Below are 20,123 nucleotides of genomic sequence, written 5' to 3' on the forward strand. Positions count from 1 at the left end.
GAGGGTGCAGTGCGTTCTATGCCTGCGCTCCACCCGTGCCGGGCGAATGGGGGTATTGAGCCAAACGGAGAGATATGAGTGGTATGCACCAGAGCTCCAGTGCTTACCCACAGCCCGGTTCAACCTGTGCCTGCACTCGGGAGGGTCCGGGCTAAAGTGGGCATCCAGCCTGGAGGAGTGGTGCCAAGGCTGCGCACCAGAGCTACCGCACCAGGCCTCCTGTAGGTATCCCCAGCCTGGTGGGCCTTGTGTCTCTGTCTCTCTGTCTCCTCTCTACAGGTGCTCCCGCCTGTCCGGCGCTGCCGGAATCTCCCGTCTATTCGGGACCCGTGGCTAGGGTCCCCATTCTGAGGTCGGCGGCGAGGGTCGCCGCTCTAAAGAGGCCACGGAGGCAGGCTAAGAGGCGGACAAGGACTATGGTGAAGTGGGGTCCACGTCCCACACCAGAGCCGCCACCGCGGACAGACACCCACCCAGACCCTCCCCTATAGGTTCAGGTTTTGCGGTCGGAGTCCGCACCTTTGGGGGGGGATACTGTCACGTTCTGACCTTAGTTCTGTTATTATATCTTTGTTTTAGTATGGTCAGGGCGTGAGTTGGGTGGGTTGTCTATGTTCGTTTTTCTATAATTTGGGATTTCTGTGTTCGGCCTAGTATGGTTCTCAATCAGAGGCAGCTGTCAACCGTTGTCCCTGATTGAGAATCATACTTAGTTGTTACTTGTTTATTTTCTGTCTTTGTGTGTGTCGCCAGACAGGACTGTTTAGGTTTTTGTTCGTTTACTTTATTGTATTGTATTTCAGTGTTCATTTTGATTTATTAAAGATTACAAATTGGTCCGATCTATCTTACTCCTCATCAGACGAAGACGACGAACATTATATGCTCTTGATCTGTTTCAGCTATAAATACCACCCCAATATTGACATGTGCAGACGGCTCAACTTTGATGCCTTCAACACAGCTTTTGCTACCATTCCTACATCATAAACTATATTCCCAGTCAGTATTAGGGGCGGAAGGTAGCCTAGTGGTTAGGGCGTTGGACTAGTAACCAAAAGGTTGCAAGATTGAATCCCTGAGCTGACAAGGTAAAAATGTGTTGTTCTGCCTCTGAACAAGGCAGTTGACCCCACTGTTCCTAGGCTGTCATTAAAAAAAGGTTATCTGGCTTGCCTAGTTAAATAAAATTAGGTAGAAAGATGCGGCCCTGACCCCTCGTGGGAAAAACAGCTTGTGGTTGCCTAAGTTACACCATTGGTTCTCATCAAAAATGTACCTTTTTTCAAATGCACTTTCCTTGTTGTCTGTCTGCTTGTTTTAGTCAATTACAAAACTAAATTTAAGAAAAGTACAACCTGTCTAAAGATTATTTTTCAACATTGCCTGCTCCCAAGCTTTCTCACTACTTAGGAAAAAATGTAATATTCATGCCCCTTTTGATGACGGTGCTAGCAGCCACGTGAGTATGTGCTACCGACCACAACATTAAGCTAGCCACGACCAACAACACAAAGAAATGGATTATACGGCTATAAGTAGTGATTGGAGTTACAAACGGACTATACTAAACAAGTTAAATGTCTTACCTGTGATGAAATGTTTTCCACACACATAACATTAACAACAAAGTTGCCTCTTTTACACCGGGGGTCAACGGGAAAGAATGTTTGTTTTCCACAATTTGAGGGTGTGGTCAAGGCAAATTCATTATTATTACGTGAACATCGACTGTGACTATAAAGCTTGTTATACAACGGGGTCTAATCCTGAATGCTGATTGGCTAAAACTGAATTCCAGCCGGTGTCTATTCCACAAGTTACCACTGGCTAAACCACTGGCTAAAGTTATGACATTGAAATGCCTATTTACTCTGTTCCATCTCACTGCACAATCCACTGGCTCATCAGCCCAGCCAGACAATTTTCAAACTTGATCTCCACTGTAAAAAGCATCTAGACATTGTCTATAATTTATTTTAGACTAGCATTTGGTTTTCAACAGCGGGGATTTGTATAAACCTTGCTTTCTGTCTCTCAGACATTTGCAACATGGTTTCAATATTGAAGTTGGATCTCAAGCCGTCCCATATTAATACTTTTTGTGAGTCGCGACGAGATAGACAGGCAGGCAGCTTTTCCCAGACAGTTGAAATCATGAATCAGCTTGCATCATTTGGATATATACAAATAAATGTCCATTGAAAACAGATACAACTAAACAAAATGCAGCTAGGTTGCTGTCATTCCAGATTCAGTTTTGTCACGACCTGACCTTAGAGATCCTTTTTATGTCTCTATTTTGGTTTGGTCAGGGTGTGAGTTGGGGTGGGCATTCTATGTTTTCTATTTCTGTGTGATTGGCCGGGTGTGGTTCTCAATCAGAGACAGCTGTCTATCGTTGCCTCTGATTGAGAACCATACTTAGGTAGCCTTTTCCCACCTGTGTTTTGTGGGTAGTTGTTTTCTGTTTTGTGTCTTTCTGCACCTGACAGGACTGTTTCAGTTTTCGTTCATTCTCTTTGATATTTCAGTTCTAATAAAAGCATGAACACGTACCACGCTGCACCTTGGTCCTCCCATCCTTCCTACAGCCGTTACAAGTTTGAAGTGATTGTGATAGCTGTGTTGTGGGCACACATTTTCTATTCCAGGCAAAATCCCAAAACAAACTCATTGTTATGGATGTATCCAAATTAATGTAACTAGAAAACAGCATAAACAAATGAAAATGCAGCTACTTTGCTGTTATTCTGTCTGCACTGTCTGACGTGACTAAGTTAGCCGTTGTTGGCTACCAGGCAAGCAAGGGATAAGAACGTTGCCAGCCAGTATGGCAATGGACATTTAGAGCGAACGACTGGGTCACGTCCATACATACAGAACAAAAAGACTGAACGACTGGGTCGAATCTCTGGTAACCGAATCAACAGAACGAAAGTCCAACCGACTTGGGTAGCAACCTTAGATTTGTGTTTGGGACTTTATCTCGTGGAATGATGAAATGGTATGAAGAAATTCTTTAAAATAAATGTTTTTATAGAAATATGTCAATCATTATTTGAATATGTTGGTAAAAGGGATTATGTCCTCAAAGCCGGTGTTTGGAGGATATATTGGTAAGACTTGCCAATACAACATTCGTGACAATATCCTCCAATATCCTTCATTTCAATGGCAGAATGCAGGCTTCAACATTCTAAACTGAAATCACTGCCACAAAACATTGTGGCAGTGATTTCTCTGGGGGTGGCTACTTTGAAGAATATTTTAGATTCTTAAAAGTAGCCACCTTTTGCCTTGATGACAGCTTTGTGCACTCAAATCAAAATATATTTATGATTTGAGTGTGGAAAGCTGTCGTCATGGCAAAGTGTGGCTACTTTGAAGAATCTATAATATTTTGATTTGTTTAACACTTTTTTGGTTACTACATGATTCCATGTATTATTTCATCATTTTGATGTCTTAAATATTGTACAATAAAGAAAAGAGTAAAAAATCAATAAAAACCCTTGAATAAGTAGGTGTCCAAACTTTTGACTGGTACAGTATGTTTTTTTCACGCATCATTCTTTCATCATTAATTTGTTTTTAGTTAACGTCTACAATTAGACAACAAAAAACATTGAACACTAAAAATATACCTTGAAAGTACGACCAAAAGACAGATAAGCTCAGAAAACATTGTGCGAAAATTCCTTTAAAACATACATATTGCCAAATGTTGTCCTGTATCATGGTGGTTCTCTGGAGTGAATTCATTGGCAAATGACATGGCCCTTGACCATTTCATGGTGATAAAGAGATCCCCACCTTTTGTTGTTGTTTATAGGCATATAGCCTTCTGGTTGAGGAGGGTTTTGTTCTAGGGTTTGGGCCATTTCTCTATACAATTCCTATTTGCTCAATGCCAGGCAAGATATTACTTCCTGTCATAAATATAATGCATTTTTGAGCTCACAGGCCTCTCGTCATCAAGAGGAGTCTGAAAAGCAGGCCACTAGCTCAGTCACCTTGCGCACAGCACAGGTTGTGACGAGGTGTCCCCTGAGTAACTGCTCTCTGCTCCCTGACTCAGTCCACGAGAAGTCACATACTGTATCACACCTGTCAGATGGAGTAATACTAATAGTTTTGCTGGGGAGGAAGTGAAGTGTACACTTGTTTAGCTCTGTCTTGATACCCAATATTGATGTTTGTTTGTGATAGATAATATGTGATATATGCCATGTAGCGGACGCTTTTATCTAAAGCGACTTACAGTCATTCGTGCATACGTATTGCGTGGCACCGGAAATGTCACCTTTATTTAACTGGGCAATCCAACCCTCAACCCTGGCGGAGGACATTCTTCAGGGGAGACCAGGGAAAAGCCTAACATCCCAGTCCAACAGTGTGGGCCAGATGATCATTGTGGGAGTGTTAACCTTGTACTTGAACGTAGCAGTGCCGAGGAGATTCCTGTTGTCATGTCCATCAGAAAAGCTTTGGTCCCTCTGAGGTTAGATAGCCCTGGTTCCTTAAAATTATTAACTGAAACAGAGAGGAGTCCTACCAAGGAGGATTATTCTGCCATCCTCACTATCTGAGCAGAGGAACAGAGATTTGGAGCCACACTCCGTCATCCAGGGGCCAGAGAGGTTACTGTGGGCCTGAAGAATGTACTGAGGTCAATGACTGTATGTGTACATAGGAGAGACACCACTACTACTCAGTTAATACACAGCCTAGGAGCCTAGACAACAGCACGTCACTATAGAACAACAGGACCATTGGTTACCTTGAATACAACACCCATAACTAGTTGAAAATGATACCCTTTGAAGCTGTCATCTTTGTCGACAGTCACATGCGTCTCCAACGTTTTCCTTTCACAGTCTGTTGAGTGATGCAAAATCATGACGCAGTTGAAGACAGCGAGAACATTTTGTAATTTGTCTGCAGGTTAGTGAAATCCCCCAAGTGCATCTTTGGCTCCGCAGGTAAGTACTCTATTATCACTTCCTCTCATACATCAAGTCCAAACAGAGGCTTTCACACCATCCCTACCCACAGGACTAGCAGACAGCTGCTCCTATTGAACCAACGACGACACACCCGGAACCCAGGCACATGAGAATAGCATGATGCTACGATTCTGATGATATATCCTAGCGCAGTGGGAGAGAGAGAATGCGGATGATGCTCTGCTGTGTGTTACGCAGACAGGCACTAACGTGTATGTCTATAATGTTGGCCTATTTTTCATTGGACTCTGGCCAGCCACCACCAATTAGGGTATTTATAACAAACCAAATACGATTGGTGAGCTGGGGGAGTGGATGAAAGTGGAACGATTTAATGTCAGCAGTAAATGTATTAAATTCTATTATTCATAATAGATTCAGATGTAAACAAATTGTATTTCTCACATTCGTAGACAACAGGTGTAGACTAACAGTGAAATGCTTACTTACAGAGTCCTTTGCAGAGTTAAAGATACAACATTTCAAAAAGTGACAAGGAATAAATACACAGTGAATAATGAATCAAAAATAATTAAGTAATTGGGGTAGCTATGTACAGTACATTTGCACTGAGTGTACAAAACATTAAGAACACTTGCTCTTTCCATGACATATACTGACCAGGTTAATACAGGTAAAAGCTATGATCCCTTATTGATATCACTTGTTAAATCCACTTCAATCAGTGTAGATGAAGGGGAGGCGACCGGTTAAAGAAGGATTTGTAAGCCTCGAGACAATTGAGACATGGATTGTGTGCGTGTGTCATTCAGAGGGTGAATGGGCAAGGCATAAGATTTATGTGCCTTTGAACGGGGTATGGTAGTATGTGCCAGGCACATCGGTTTGTGTCAAGAACTGCAATGCTGCTGGATTTTTCACGCTCAACAGTTTCCCATGTGTATCAAGAATGGTCCACCACCCAAAGAACATCCAGCCAACTTGACACAACAGTGGGAAGCATTGGAGTCAAAATGAGCCAGAATCCATGTGGAACGCTTTCGACACCTTGTAGAATCCATGACCTGATGAATTGAGGCTGTTCTGATGAATTGAGGCTGGGGGTGTATTAGGAAGGTGTTCTTAATGTTTTGTACAGTGTAGGTAGGGGTAAAGTGACAAGGCAACAGGATAGAAAATATACAGTATCAGCAGCAGTATGTGGTGAGTGTGAAAATGTGTGTGTGGCGTCAGTATGCATGTGTGTGCATGATATGTGTGTTGGCGTATTTATTGTGTGTGTGTATGTATATGTGTGTGTTGGGGTGTCAGTGTAAGTATGAGTATGTGGGTAGAGTCAGTGCAAGAGTGTTAGTGCAAAAAAGGGTCAATGCAGGTAGTCCGGGTAGCCATTTGATTAGCTATTTAGCAGTCATGTTTAGAAGTCTTATGGCTTGGGGTAGAAGCTGTTTAGGATTCTGTTGGTTCCAGACTTGGTGTGTTGGTACCGCTTGCCATGGGGAGAGCGTTATCCAGAGCTGGTGCTCTCACGCATGTTTCAGTGTTGCTTGCCTCAAAGTGAGCATAGAATTCATTTATCTCATCTGGTACGCTTGTATCACTGGGAAGCTCGTGGCTGGGTTTCCCTTTGTAATCTGTGATAATTTGCAAGCCCTGCCACATCTGACTACCGTTAGAGCCAGTGTAGTGGGATTAGATTTTAGTCCTGTATTGACACTTTGCCTGTTTGATGGTTCGTTGGAGGGCGTACCGGGATTTGTCATAAGTGTCCGGGTTAGTGTCCTGCTCGTTGAAAGCTGCGGCTCTAGCCTTTAGCTCAATGCCATCGGATGAATCCCGGAACATACACTATATATACAAAAGTATGTGGACGCCCGTCAAATTATTGGATTTCGCTATTTCATCCACACCCGTTGTTGACAGGTGTATAAAATGTATCACACAGCCTTGCAATCTCCATAGACAAACATTGGCAGTAGAATGGCCTTACTGAAGAGTGAAAATCGTCTGTCCTCAGTTGTAACACTCACTACCGAGTTCCAAACTGCCTCTGGAAGCAACATCAGCACAATAACTGTTAGTCGGGAGCTTCATGAAATGGGTTTTCCATGGCCTAGCAGCCACACACAAGCCTGAGATCACCATGTGCAATGCCAAGCGTCGGTTGGTGTGGTGTAAAGCTCACCACCACTGGACTCTGGAGCAGTGGAAACGCGTTCTCTGGAGTTATGAATCATGCTTTACCATCTGGCAGTCCGATGGACGAATCTGGGTTTGGCGGATACCAGGAGAAAGCTACAGTACCTGCCCCAATGCAAAGTTTGGTGGAGGAGGAATAATGGTCTGGGGCTGTTTTTATGGTTCGGGCTAGGCCCCTTCGTTCCAGTGAAGATAAATCTTATTAACGCTACAGCATACAATGACATTTGAGACGATTCTGTGCTGCCAAATTTGTGGCTTTCCTTTTTCAGCATGACATTGCCCCGGTACATAAAGCAAGATTGGTGTGGAAGAACTTGACTGGCCTGTACAGAGCCCTGACGTCAACCCCATTTGGGATGAATTGGAATGCCAACTGCGAGCCAGGTCTAATCGCCCAACATCAGTACTCAACCTCATTAATGCTCTTGTGGTTGAATGGAAGCAAGTCCCCGCAGCAATGTTCCATCATCTAGTGGAAAGCCTTCCCAAAAGAGTGGAGTGTCTTATAGCAGCAAAAGGGGGACCAACTCCTATTAATGCCCATGATTTTGAAATTATATGTTCAATGAGCAGGTGTCCACATACTTTTGGGGACGTAGCGTAGTCCAGTCTGTGCTAGCAAAACAGTCCTGTAGTTTAGCATCCGCTTCATCCGACCACTTCCGAATTGAGAATATCACACATTTTTGCTTGCTTGCAAGAATCAGGATGATAGACTTATGGTTAGATTTGCCAAATGGAGGGCTAGGGAAGGCTTTGTCCCGTATGTGTCTCTGTGTGTGGAGTAAAGGTGATCTAGAGTTTTGTTCACTCATGTAAATCTTGGTGTGGCAAACTCAACATTTATATTTTAGATGAATGCCAGCAAAGCCACTGCACTACACAACACTAAACAATACATTAATTTCACTATAATGATGACAAACAGTGCCCGCAAACTGTAAGGGCCTACATAAATCTGTCCCAACAGCAGAGCTTTCTTTTCGTCACCATGGAGTGAATCTTTACCATTGCTACACCTGGCTATCAGCGGAGCCTTGTCTGACAGTGAAACAGTTCATTCAGCCTCATTTACTGCCTTTAAAAAAACATAGCTGATATGGCTGACTTGCTTAACAAATATGGTTCCTACTGACAATTGAGATGTACGTATACAGTGCATTCGCACAGTATTCAGACCCCTTGACTTTTACCACTGTGTTACGTTACAGCCTTATTCTGAAATGGATTACATGTTTATCCCCCATCATCAATCTACACCCTACCCCATAATGACAAAGCAAAAACAGGTTTAGACATTTTTGCACATTTATAAAAATAATAAACTGAAATATCATATTGACATGAGTATTCAGACCCTTTACTCAGTACTTTGTTGAAGCACCTTTTGCAGCGATTACAGCCTCGAGTCTCCTTGTGTATGATGCTACAAGCTTGGCACACCTGTATTTGGGAAGTTTCTCCCATTCTTCTCTGCAGATCCTCTCAAGCTCTGTCAGTTTGGATGGGGAGCGTCGCTACACACTGGTTTTTGGTCACCTCCCTGACCAAGGCCCTTCTCCCCCGGTTGCTCTTCCTAGAGCAGCCAGCTCTAGGAATGTCTTGAGGGTTCCAAACCTCTTCCATTTAAGAATGATGGAAGCCACTGTGTTCATGGAGAGCTTCAATACTGCACAATTTTTTTGGTACCCTTCCCCAGATCAGTGCCTCGACACAATCCTAACTCGGAGCTCTACAGACAATTCCTTCAACCTCATGGCTTGGTAAAGGATGGTGAATGGAAACAGGATGCACCTGAGCTCAATTTCAAGTCTCATAGCAAAGGGTCTGAATACTTATGTAAATAAGGTACATTTGCAAACAAAAAATAAAAACCTGTTTTCACTTAGTCATTATGGGGTATTGTGTGGAGATGGCTTAATTAAATAAAAATCAAATACATTTGGGAATATGGCTGTGGAAAAAGGGAAGGGGTCTGAATGCACTATCGCATAAGGGAACAAGGTCCGAATAAGAGGCAATCTGAAATATAGATTAAGACATTAAAGAGCGAGCTAAGACTGACATAGTCAATATCACAATTTGTTCAGCACTTTTGAAATGTACAGTGACAGAATTCAGAACATGGGCCATTCTTACAGTGTTCTCCATGTACACAAAGTCGGAACCGTAGGATAAATAAAGGGGGCATATAAGCAGACAATGAAAGCCCTTACAATATTTGATTATTACATTTCTCTAAAACAGGCTTGAAGCTACATGCGCACCACCAAGTCAGAACAGTAGGCTAAGTTATGAGAGGGAAAGGGACCAAATTATTAGGGTGAGGCACATGGGCTACTAACAGCTTACTACACTACATATACTTAGTATTACTGTCTTAGCTACAGTAACCATATCTCCCTGACAGATTACATAATTTATGCAGCAGCATAAAATACATTTTTGGACCGTTGCGCTGTGCTCACTTGAACAGGAAGGTGGCGCAGCATTCCTTCTTATGGACACATTTTGTCATCAAACTTTGTCATCAAAGTCTGGCGTTCTCTGGATTTATGGTGCTTTCAAGACAGCTGGGAACTTGGAAAAATACAAGGTCGAATCCTGACAACATTGATCTTCAGGTTGGAGCTCTAGGAAGAGACCCGAGTTCCCGACTTGGAATTCCGAGTTGGATGACCCTTCAAAACGTATTTTCCCAGCTCATTTGTTTTTGAGTTCCCAGTCGTCTTGAACTCACTGAAATCTGAGATTTCCCAGTTCCGAGTTTCCAGTTGTTTTGAATGCAGCAGAAATCATGAAGGATTGACAGTGCAGTGTCTTAGCTCTCATTACTTATTTATATAATAAGAAAGACTCTGAATACAATAAACTGAACTGGAGCTTCACATTTACTAAAACGAGTTAGTACCAGAATAACATAGAACAACACTGTGCAGGACCATGGGTGCTCCATTCCTAAACAGGACATCAGTAATTAACAGAACATAACAGACAGCATGGCCAATGTATTCAATATTTTCTGGTCAATGGTGTTGCGTGTGAATGTTAATCCTTTTAAGCTTGAAAAAGCTTCAGCCAGACATCGACCACATGCGCTCTGGAGGTATATTTCACTGGTCATCCCCAAAGCCAACTCTTCCTTTGGCCGCCTTTCCTTCCAGTTCTCTGCTGCCAATGACTGAAATCAAATCACTGAAGCTGGAGTCTTATATCTCTCTCTCAAACTTTAAGCATCAGCTGTCAGAGCAGCTTACCGATCACTGTACCTGTACACGGCCAATCTGTAAATAGCACACCCAACTACCTCATCCCCATATTGTTACTTATCCTCTTGTTATTTTGCACCCCAGTCTCTACTTGCACATCATCATCTGCACATCTATCACTCCAGTGTTAATGCTAAATTGTAATTATTTCGCCTCTATGGCCTATTTATTGTCTTACCTCCCTAATCTTCTACATTTGCACACACTGTACATAGATTTTTCTATTGTGTTATTGACTATACGTTTCTTTATGTGTAACTCTATGTTGCTGTTTTTGTCGCACTGCTTTGCTTTATCTTGGCCAGGTCGCAGTTGTAAATGAGAACTTGTTCTCACCTGGCCTAGTTAAATAAAGGTGAAATACTGTAGTTTCCTAGCCTCGGTGCAGAGGGCAGATGGGAGGAGGTATTCTTATTCTCCATGGACTTTACAGTGTCCCAAAACATTTTGGAATTTGTGCTACAGGATGCAAATTTCTGTTTGAAAAAGCTAGCCTTTGCTTTACTAACAGACTGTGTATATTGGTTCCTAACTTCCCTGAAAAGTTGCATATCGCGGGGGCTATTCGATGCTAATGCAGTATGCCACAGGATGTTTTTGTGCTGGTCAAGGGCAGTCAAGTCTGGAGTGAACCAAGGGCAAAATCTGTTCTTCCTTGATGACAGCTTTGCACACTCTTGGCATTCTCTCAACCAGCTTCATGAGGTAGTCATCTGGAATGCATTTCAATTAACAGGTGTGCCTTCTTAAAAGTACATTTGTGGAATTTCTTTCCTTCTTAATGCGTTTGAGCCAATCAGTTGTGTTGTAACAAGGTAATGGTGGTATAGAGAAGATATATCTATTTGGTAAAAGACCAAGTCCATATTATGGCAAGAACAGCTCAAATAAGCAAAAACAACAGTCCATTATTACTTTAAAACATGAAGGTCAGTCAATGTGAAAATTTCAAGAACTTTTAAAGTGTCGCAAAAACCATCAAGCGCTATGATGAAAGTGTCTCTCATGAAGACCGCCACAGGAATGGAAGACCCAGAGTTACCTCTGCTGCAGAAGATAAGTTAGAGTTACCAGCCTCAGATTGCAACACAAATAAATGCTTCACAGAGTTCAAGTAACAGACACATCTCCATATCAACTGTTCAGAGGAGACTGGACCGCAATAATAAGAAGAGACTTGCTTGTGTCACGACTTCCACTGAAGGTGGCTCCTCTCCCTGTTCGGGCGGCGCACGACGGTCGTCGTCGCCGGTCTAGTAGCTGCCAACGATCCTTTTTCCTTTTCTTTTAGTTATGTCTGTTTTGTGTTTCACCTGGTTTCATTTTGGTTAATTGGGGGGGTATTTAATTCGACATTTCCTTTGGGGTTTTGTGCGGGATTGTTTTCGTTTGAACTGTCAGTGAGTTTCAGTTTCGTTTTATTAGCTCATGTTTTACAGGTGTTTTTTCCCTGGACTGTGTCTGAGTGGGGTTTTCGTGGCTATTACTGTAGTCCGGTGTCCTGTTGTTTTTTGAGCTTGTTAAATAAAACGCCCTTTTCTTTGGAACTTGTTTCTCCTCCACACCCACATCTCCTTGGGGAGATCTGACAGCTTGGGTCAAGAAACATGAGCAATGGACATTAGACCGGCGGAAATCTGTCCTTTGGTCTGAGGAGTCCAAATTTGGGATTTTTGCTTCCAACCGCCGTGTCTTTGTGAGACACAGACTAGGTGAAAGGATCATCTAAACATGTATTGTTCCCACCGTGAAGCATGGAGGAGGAGGTATGATGGTGCTTTGCTGGTGACACTGTCAGTGATTTATTTTGAATTCAAGGCACACTTAACCAGCATGGCTAGCACAGCATTCTGCAGCAATACGCCATTCCATCTGGTTTACGCTTAGTGGGACTATCATTTGTTTTTCAACAGGACAATGAAACATCCAGGCTGTGTAAGGGCTATTTGACCAATAAGGAGAGTGATGGAGTGCTGCATCAGATGAACTGGCCTCCACAATCACCCGACCTCAACCCAATTGAGATGGTTTGGGATGAATTGGACTGCAGAGTGAAGGAAAAGCAACCAAAAAGTGCTCAGTATTTGTGGGAACTCTTTCAAGACTGTTGGAAAAGCATTCCAGGTGAAGTTGGTTGAGAGAATGCCAAGAGTGTGCAAAGCTGTCATCAAGGCAAAGGGTGGCTACATTGAAGAATCTCAAACCTAAAATATATTTTGATTTGTTTTACACTTTTTTTAGTTACTACATGATTCCATGTGTTACTTCATAGTTTTAATGTCTTCAATATTATTCTACCATGTAGAAAATAGTACAAATAAAGAAAAATCCTTGAATGAGTAGGTTTGTCCAAACGTTTTACTGGTACTGAATATATAAACATACATATATTTTTGGGGAATGACAGGTCGCCACTGCTTGTTGCACTGGTGACATGCTGGTATAAATGAGGTAAATTGGATTTCAGTTTTCACTAGGAGCGCTGCCTCTGGATGAGCATTTTCACGTTGGTTTATGGCCCTACATAGCTTGTTGAGTGCGGTGTTAGTGCCAGCGTCGATAGGTGGTAGTAAATAGACGGCTAAGAAAAACATAAACAAAAAAACTCTTGGTAAATAGTATGGTCTACAGCTAACCATGAGATACTCTAATTCAGGCGAGCAGAACCTCGAGACTTCCTTAATATTAGAGATCGCCACCAGCTGTTGTTAACAGACACACACACACACCACCCTGGAGTTGACATTATGTTGAAAAAAAGTTAAGACCAGAGTAAAAAAAACACTCAAAATAGCATAATTGGTCAGGGGCCTGTAAAACGGCTGCTTTACATCCCAGCGCCATTCTCTGCAGGTCTATTCCAGCTACGCTGCTACCGTTTCACACCCACATAGCCAGTTAATGACCCTGGAGAAACTATAGTGACGTGGAGTGTTTACTTACCAGCCTACCTCCTGTATTAGCCGTCACCCTAAATGTCACTGGGTGGCGTTCCTGCTGTGTCCACGGCCTGTGCTGCTTAGCGGCACGCCATCTGACCTTTCAGCTGAACAACGCCTCTCTCTTTCTCCCCGCTCTATCCCTGTGTAGAGAAGAGGCTCAATCAGAATCACACACAACGCCATTAAGCTGTACATTATATACACTCACTCATATCACTGGCACTTGCCCCATCCAGCAAGCCACAGTGTCATCCCCCAAAGTTTACCCATGCTCAAGTGACATGCCAGGTTTTTTTGCTCCCAATGCGTCAGCTTGGCGGAAAGTGCACTGTCAATCCTGACCCTAAACATCCACTCCTGCACACACCCGCTGTCATGCCACTAACCCGCCTTACCTGGGAACGTTCTGGTTAGAATGCATCTAGAGTGAGTGAAGATTGAAAGATAAGATTGCTCAGTTTATTCTTGCAGCACGTCCACGAGCGCCTGTCCTTGTTAACGGGATGGACAGACACTATTCCAGTAAGCCACTATTATCCAAGTGTTGACATAAAGCAGCCTCCACCTGACACAGGATGACATTCCCTGACATTATTCCCTGACGATCACAGTGTCCCGTGACGCCCCATTCAGGAAATCGTTGTGTTAACATGAAAGGAAAACCGCCATAATCATATTAAAATGCCATGGTCTTATCTGGTTTCCATAAAGGCATCCCAATTCCGTGTGTGTGTGTGTGTGCGCGCGCTTAAGTACGTGTGTGTGTATGCGTGAGGGCTTGCATGCATGTGTGCGTGTATACTGTACGTGCAGTCGTGAGTTACTATTGCCTTCGGCGCATCCACACCCGTGGTGTTTATTTACCACGGCAATCAATTCAAAATCAGAAAATCACCCGTCGTGATGTTTGGGGGAGACAGTATTAGAGCTGTGAGGGATCAGTCTTAAAATACATTTATGGGACACACAGGGATGGGAGGGGAGAGGAGGAGAGAGGGACTGCCGGTGGGAGATTTGTGGCGTTTTGTGGCCCTGGCGTTACACTGCACTGGATTTTTTAAGTCAGATGCCCGTTGTTTGCTGCTGTTGGCTTGAGCCGTGCTCTGGGGAAGGCTGCTAAGAGAATCACAACATCGCTTCCACTAGAGTGGTGCTGATGATGTCAACACATTACGTGGGCCTGTGTGCAATCTGTGTATATACTTTGGGTGGGCTTTTGTTCCAGAGAAAACTGTGTCCGGTATATTGTGTTTTGTTGTACCGTATGGTAGGATAGATCTAGGCTACGCCACACGCTATTGTTTTTGCAGCCATTGCAATAAAGTTGCAGCGATCCCTTGAGGCCAGGTGACATAGGCTATATCAGGTTTACCGTGCTCTGGGGATGGAGCTCAGATAAGCTCCAGGAAAGTATGTAGTTATGTAGTGTGTAGAACTCAATATTAGTACAGTGAGCAGGGCACCTGACCCCAGTCCTACAGGTCACGCTGAGCCAGCCAGTTGTTTCTGTCAGTAGAGGTCAAGGTCAAAGTGCGTGAAATGACACTTTCTGCCACACCATCCCCTTCAGCGTCACAGCAAATGACTCTGCACCTGCTCTTAATTACATTTGCATACCTCCTGTGTCAACTAGCGGTATATTCTGGCCCCAGGGAATGTCATCTATAGGCGTTTGGTGTACGGAAATCACAGAGGATGACAGGCTCCCGTTTACCTCTGGTGATGAAGTCTTCGTTAGGTCTGGCTTACTACACTTAATTGTTTTAAGATGAAATTGTCTTGATTCAAAACTTGGGAACCTGGAATTTAGTCTCCAGGGAAAGATGGCACTCAGTGACACAGATCAAGAATATCTCAGAGCGCGCACTCTTTCTCTGTTGTGCTCTCTCTCTGTGTTGGGCTCTCTCTCCTACACTCTCTCTTGTACTCTCTCTCTCTCTCTCTGTGTTGCGCTCTCTCTCTGCTACACTCTCTCTTGTACTCTCTCTCTCGCTGTGTTGTGCTCTCTCTCTGCTATGCTCTCTCTTATACTCTCTCTCTCTCTCTCTCTGTTGCGCTCTTTCTCTGCTACACTCTCTCTTGTACTCTCTCTCTATGTGTTGCGCTCTCTCTGCTACGCTCTCTCTTGTACTCTCTCTCTCTGTGTTGCGCTCTCTCTCTGCTATACTCTCTCTTGCACTCCCTCTCTCTCTCTGTTGCTCTCTCTCTCTGTTGCTCTCTCTCTGTGTGTGTGTTGCGCTCTCTCTCTCTCTCTCTCTCTCTCTCTCTGTGTTGCGCTCTCTCTCTCTCTCTCTCTCTCTCTGTGTTGCTCTCTCTCTCTGTGTGTGTGTTGCGCTCTCTCTCTCTCTCTCTCTGTGTGTTGTGCTCTCTCTCTCTCTCTCTCTCTCTCTCTCTCTCTCTCTCTCCCTCTCTCTGTGTTGCGCTCTCTCTCTCTCTCTCTCTGTGTGTTGCGCTCTCTCTCTCTCTCTCTCCCTCTCTCTCTCTGTGTTGCTCTCTCTGCTCTCTCAGTTCAATTTGATTTATTGGCATGACGTAACAGCGTACATATTTCCAAAGCTTACATTAAATAAGGGTTTCAATTTTGGGGAAATTACACTAATTGTTTTATATTTTTTTCTACATGTTGTCAGGAAACGCAGCTCTGTCTCAGATTCTGCTGTTGTGCAGTGGTTGCACAGCCTTTCCTCTACAGGGAGCCAGTTTTTCCTGTGTCCACCCTTCTCAATGGCAAGGCTGTGCTCACTGAGCCTGCTCTCTCTCTCTCTGTGTGTGTTGCGCTCGTGCTCTCTCTCTGTTGCGCTCTCTCTCTGTTGCGCTCTCTCTCTATGTTGCTCTCTCTCGCTCTCTCTCGCTGTTGCTCTCTCCCTCTGTTGCTCATTCCCTCTCTCTCTGTTGCTCTCTCCCTCTCGCTCTCTGTTGCTCTCTCCCTCTCTCTCTGTTGCTCTCTCCCTCTCTCTCTGTTTCCCTTTGTGTTGCTCTCTCCCTCTCTCTCTGTTTCCCTTTGTGTTGCTCTCTCCCTCTCTCTCTCTGTTGCTCTCTCCCTCTCGCTCTCTGTTGCTCTCTCCCTCTCTCTCTGTTTCCCTTTCTGTTGCTCTCTCCCTCTCTCTCTCTGTTGCTCTCTCCCTCTCGCTCTCTGTTGCTCTCTCCCTCTCGCTCTCTGTTGCTCTCTCCCTCTCTCTCTGTTTCCCTTTGTGTTGCTCTCTCCCTCTCTCTCTGTTTCCCTTTGTGTTGCTCTCTCCCTCTCTCTCTCTGTTGCTCTCTCCCTCTCGCTCTCTGTTGCTCTCTCCCTCTCTCTCTGTTTCCCTTTGTGTTGCTCTCTCCCTCTCTCTCTCTGTTGCTCTCTCCCTCTCGCTCTCTGTTGCTCTCTCCCTCTCGCTCTCTGTTGCTCTCTCCCTCTCTCTCTGTTTCCCTTTGTGTTGCTCTCTCCCTCTCTCTCTGTTTCCCTTTGTGTTGCTCTCTCCCTCTCGCTCTCTGTTGCTCTCTCCCTCTCTCTCTCTGTTGCTCTCTCCCTCTCGCTCTCTGTTGCTCTCTCCCTCTCGCTCTCTGTTGCTCTCTCCCTCTCTCTCTGTTTCCCTTTGTGTTGCTCTCTCCCTCTCTCTCTGTTTCCCTTTGTGTTGCTCTCTCCCTCTCGCTCTCTGTTGCTCTCTCCCTCTCTCTCTGTTGCTCTCTCCCTCTCGCTCTCTGTTGCTCTCTCCCTCTCGCTCTCTGTTGCTCTCTCCCTCTCTCTCTGTTTCCCTTTGTGTTGCTCTCTCCCTCTCTCTCTGTTTCCCTTTGTGTTGCTCTCTCCCTCTCTCTCTCTGTTGCTCTCTCCCTCTCGCTCTCTGTTGCTCTCTCCCTCTCTCTGTTTCCCTTTGTGTTGCTCTCTCCCTCTCTCTCTGTTTCCCTTTGTGTTGCTCTCTCCCTCTCTCTCTGTTTCCCTTTGTGTTGCTCTCTCCCTCTCTCTCTCTGTTGCTCTCTCCCTCTCTCTCTGTTGCTCTCTCCCTCTCTCTCTGTTTCCCTTTGTGTTGCTCTCTCCCTCTCTCTCTGTTTCCCTTTGTGTTGCTCTCTCCCTCTCTCTCTCTGTTGCTCTCTCCCTCTCTCTCTCTGTTGCTCTCTCCCTCTCGCTCTCTGTTGCTCTCTCCCTCTCTCTCTGTTGCTCTCTCCCTCTCTCTCTGTTTCCCTTTGTGTTGCTCTCTCCCTCTCTCTCTCTGTTGCTCTCTCCCTCTCGCTCTCTGTTGCTCTCTCCCTCTCTCTCTGTTTCCCTTTGTGTTGCTCTCTCCCTCTCTCTCTGTTTCCCTTTGTGTTGCTCTCTCCCTCTCGCTCTCTGTTGCTCTCTCCCTCTCGCTCTCTGTTGCTCTCTCCCTCTCTCTCTGTTTCCCTTTGTGTTGCTCTCTCCCTCTCTCTCTGTTTCCCTTTGTGTTGCTCTCTCCCTCTCTCTCTGTTTCCCTTTGTGTTGCTCTCTCCCTCTCTCTCTCTGTTGCTCTCTCCCTCTCGCTCTCTGTTGCTCTCTCCCTCTCTCTCTCTGTTGCTCTCTCCCTCTCTCTCTGTTGCTCTCTCCCTCTCTCTCTGTTTCCCTTTGTGTTGCTCTCTCCCTCTCTCTCTGTTTCCCTTTGTGTTGCTCTCTCCCTCTCTCTCTGTTTCCCTTTGTGTTGCTCTCTCCCTCTCTCTCTCTGTTGCTCTCTCCCTCTCGCTCTCTGTTGCTCTCTCCCTCTCGCTCTCTGTTGCTCTCTCCCTCTCTCTCTGTTGCTCTCTCCCTCTCTCTCTGTTTCCCTTTGTGTTGCTCTCTCCCTCTCTCTCTGTTTCCCTTTGTGTTGCTCTCTCCCTCTCTCTCTCTGTTGCTCTCTCCCTCTCGCTCTCTGTTGCTCTCTCCCTCTCGCTCTCTGTTGCTCTCTCCCTCTCTCTCTGTTTCCCTTTGTGTTGCTCTCTCCCTCTCTCTCTGTTTCCCTTTGTGTTGCTCTCTCCCTCTCTCTCTGTTTCCCTTTGTGTTGCTCTCTCCCTCTCTCTCTCTGTTGCTCTCTCCCTCTCGCTCTCTGTTGCTCTCTCCCTCTCGCTCTCTGTTGCTCTCTCCCTCTCTCTCTGTTGCTCTCTCCCTCTCTCTCTGTTTCCCTTTGTGTTGCTCTCTCCCTCTCTCTCTGTTTCCCTTTGTGTTGCTCTCTCCCCCTCTCTCTCTGTTGCTCTCTCCCTCTCGCTCTCTGTTGCTCTCTCCCTCTCTCTCTGTTGCTCTCTCGCTCTCTGTTGCTCTCTCCCTCTCTCTCTGTTGCTCTCTCGCTCTCGCTCTCTGTTGCTCCCTCGCTTGCTCTCTCTTTGTTGCGCTCGCTCTCTTTCTGTGTTGCTCTCTCTCGCTCTCTGTTGCTCTCTCTCTGTGTTGCGTTCGCTCTCTTTCTGTGTTGCTCTCTCTCTCTCTGTTGCTCTCTTTGTTGTGCTCGCTCTCTTTTTCTCTGTTGCTCTCTCTCTCTCTGTTGCTCTCTGTGTTGCGCTCTATCTCTCTGTTACTCTCCGTGTTGTGCTCGCTCGCTTTCTGTGTTGCTCTTTCTCTGTGTTGCGCTCTCTCTGTGTTGCGCTCTCGCTCTCTCTGTTGCGCTCGCTCTCTCTTTGTTGCCCTCGCTCTCTTTCTGTGTTGCTCTCTCTCTTGCGCTCGCTCTCTTTCTGTGTTGCGCTCTCTCTGTGTTGCGCTGTCTCTGTGTTGTGCTCTCTCTGTGTTGCGCTCTCTCTCTCAATTCAATGAGCTTTATTGGCACGGGAAACATGTTTACGTTGCCAAAGCAAGAGAAATTGATAAAAAAGTAAAATAAACAATCAAAAGTGAACAGTAAATGTTACAATCACAAGTTCCAAAATAAAGACATTTCAAATGCCATTATGTCAATATACAGTGTTGTAACGATGTGCAAAAAGTACAAAAGGGAAAATAAACAAAAATATGGGTTGTATTTACCATGGTGTTTCTTCTTCACTGGTTGCCCTTTTCTTGTGGCAACAGGTCACAAATCTTGCTGCTGTGATGGCACACTGTGGTATTTCACCCAGTAGATTTGGGCATTAATCAAAAGTGGGTTTGTTTTTAAATTCTTTGTGGATCTGTGTAATCTGAGGGAAACATGTGTCTCTAATATGGTCATACATTGGGCAGGAGGTTAGGAAGTGCAGCTCAGTTTCCACCTCATTTTGTAGGCAGTGTGCACATATACGGTCTTCTCCTGAGAGCCAGGTCTGCCTACTGCTGCCTTTCTCAATAGCAAGGCTAAGCTCACTGAGTCTGTACATAGTCAAAGCTTTCCTCAAGTTTGGGTCAGTCACAGTGGTCAGGTATTATGCCACTGTGCACTCTCTGTTTAGGGCCAAATGGCATTCTAGTTTACTCAGTTTTTTTTGTTAATTCTTTCCAATGTGTCAAGTAATTATCGTTTTCTCATGATTTGGTTGGGTCTAATTGTATCGCTGTCCTGGGGCTCTGTGGGGTCTGTTTGTGTTTGTGAACAGAGCCCCAGGACCAGCTTTCTTAGGGGACTCTTCCCAGGTTCATCTCTCCGTAGGGGATGGCTTTGTTATGGGAAATGTTGAAATCGCTTCCTTTTTGGTGGTTGTAGAATTTTACGGCTCTTTTTTGTATGTTGAAACAAATTCTGATCTGCATGCATTATTTGGTGTTTTGCGTTGTACACAGAGGATATTTTTGCAGAATTCTGCATGCGGAGTCTTCATTTGGTGTTTGTCTCATTTTGTGAATTCTTGGTTGATGAGAACACAGACCTCACAACCAT

This window comes from Oncorhynchus clarkii, chromosome 14 (assembly GCF_045791955.1).
Source record: "Oncorhynchus clarkii lewisi isolate Uvic-CL-2024 chromosome 14, UVic_Ocla_1.0, whole genome shotgun sequence".
Lineage (NCBI taxonomy): Eukaryota > Metazoa > Chordata > Actinopteri > Salmoniformes > Salmonidae > Oncorhynchus > Oncorhynchus clarkii.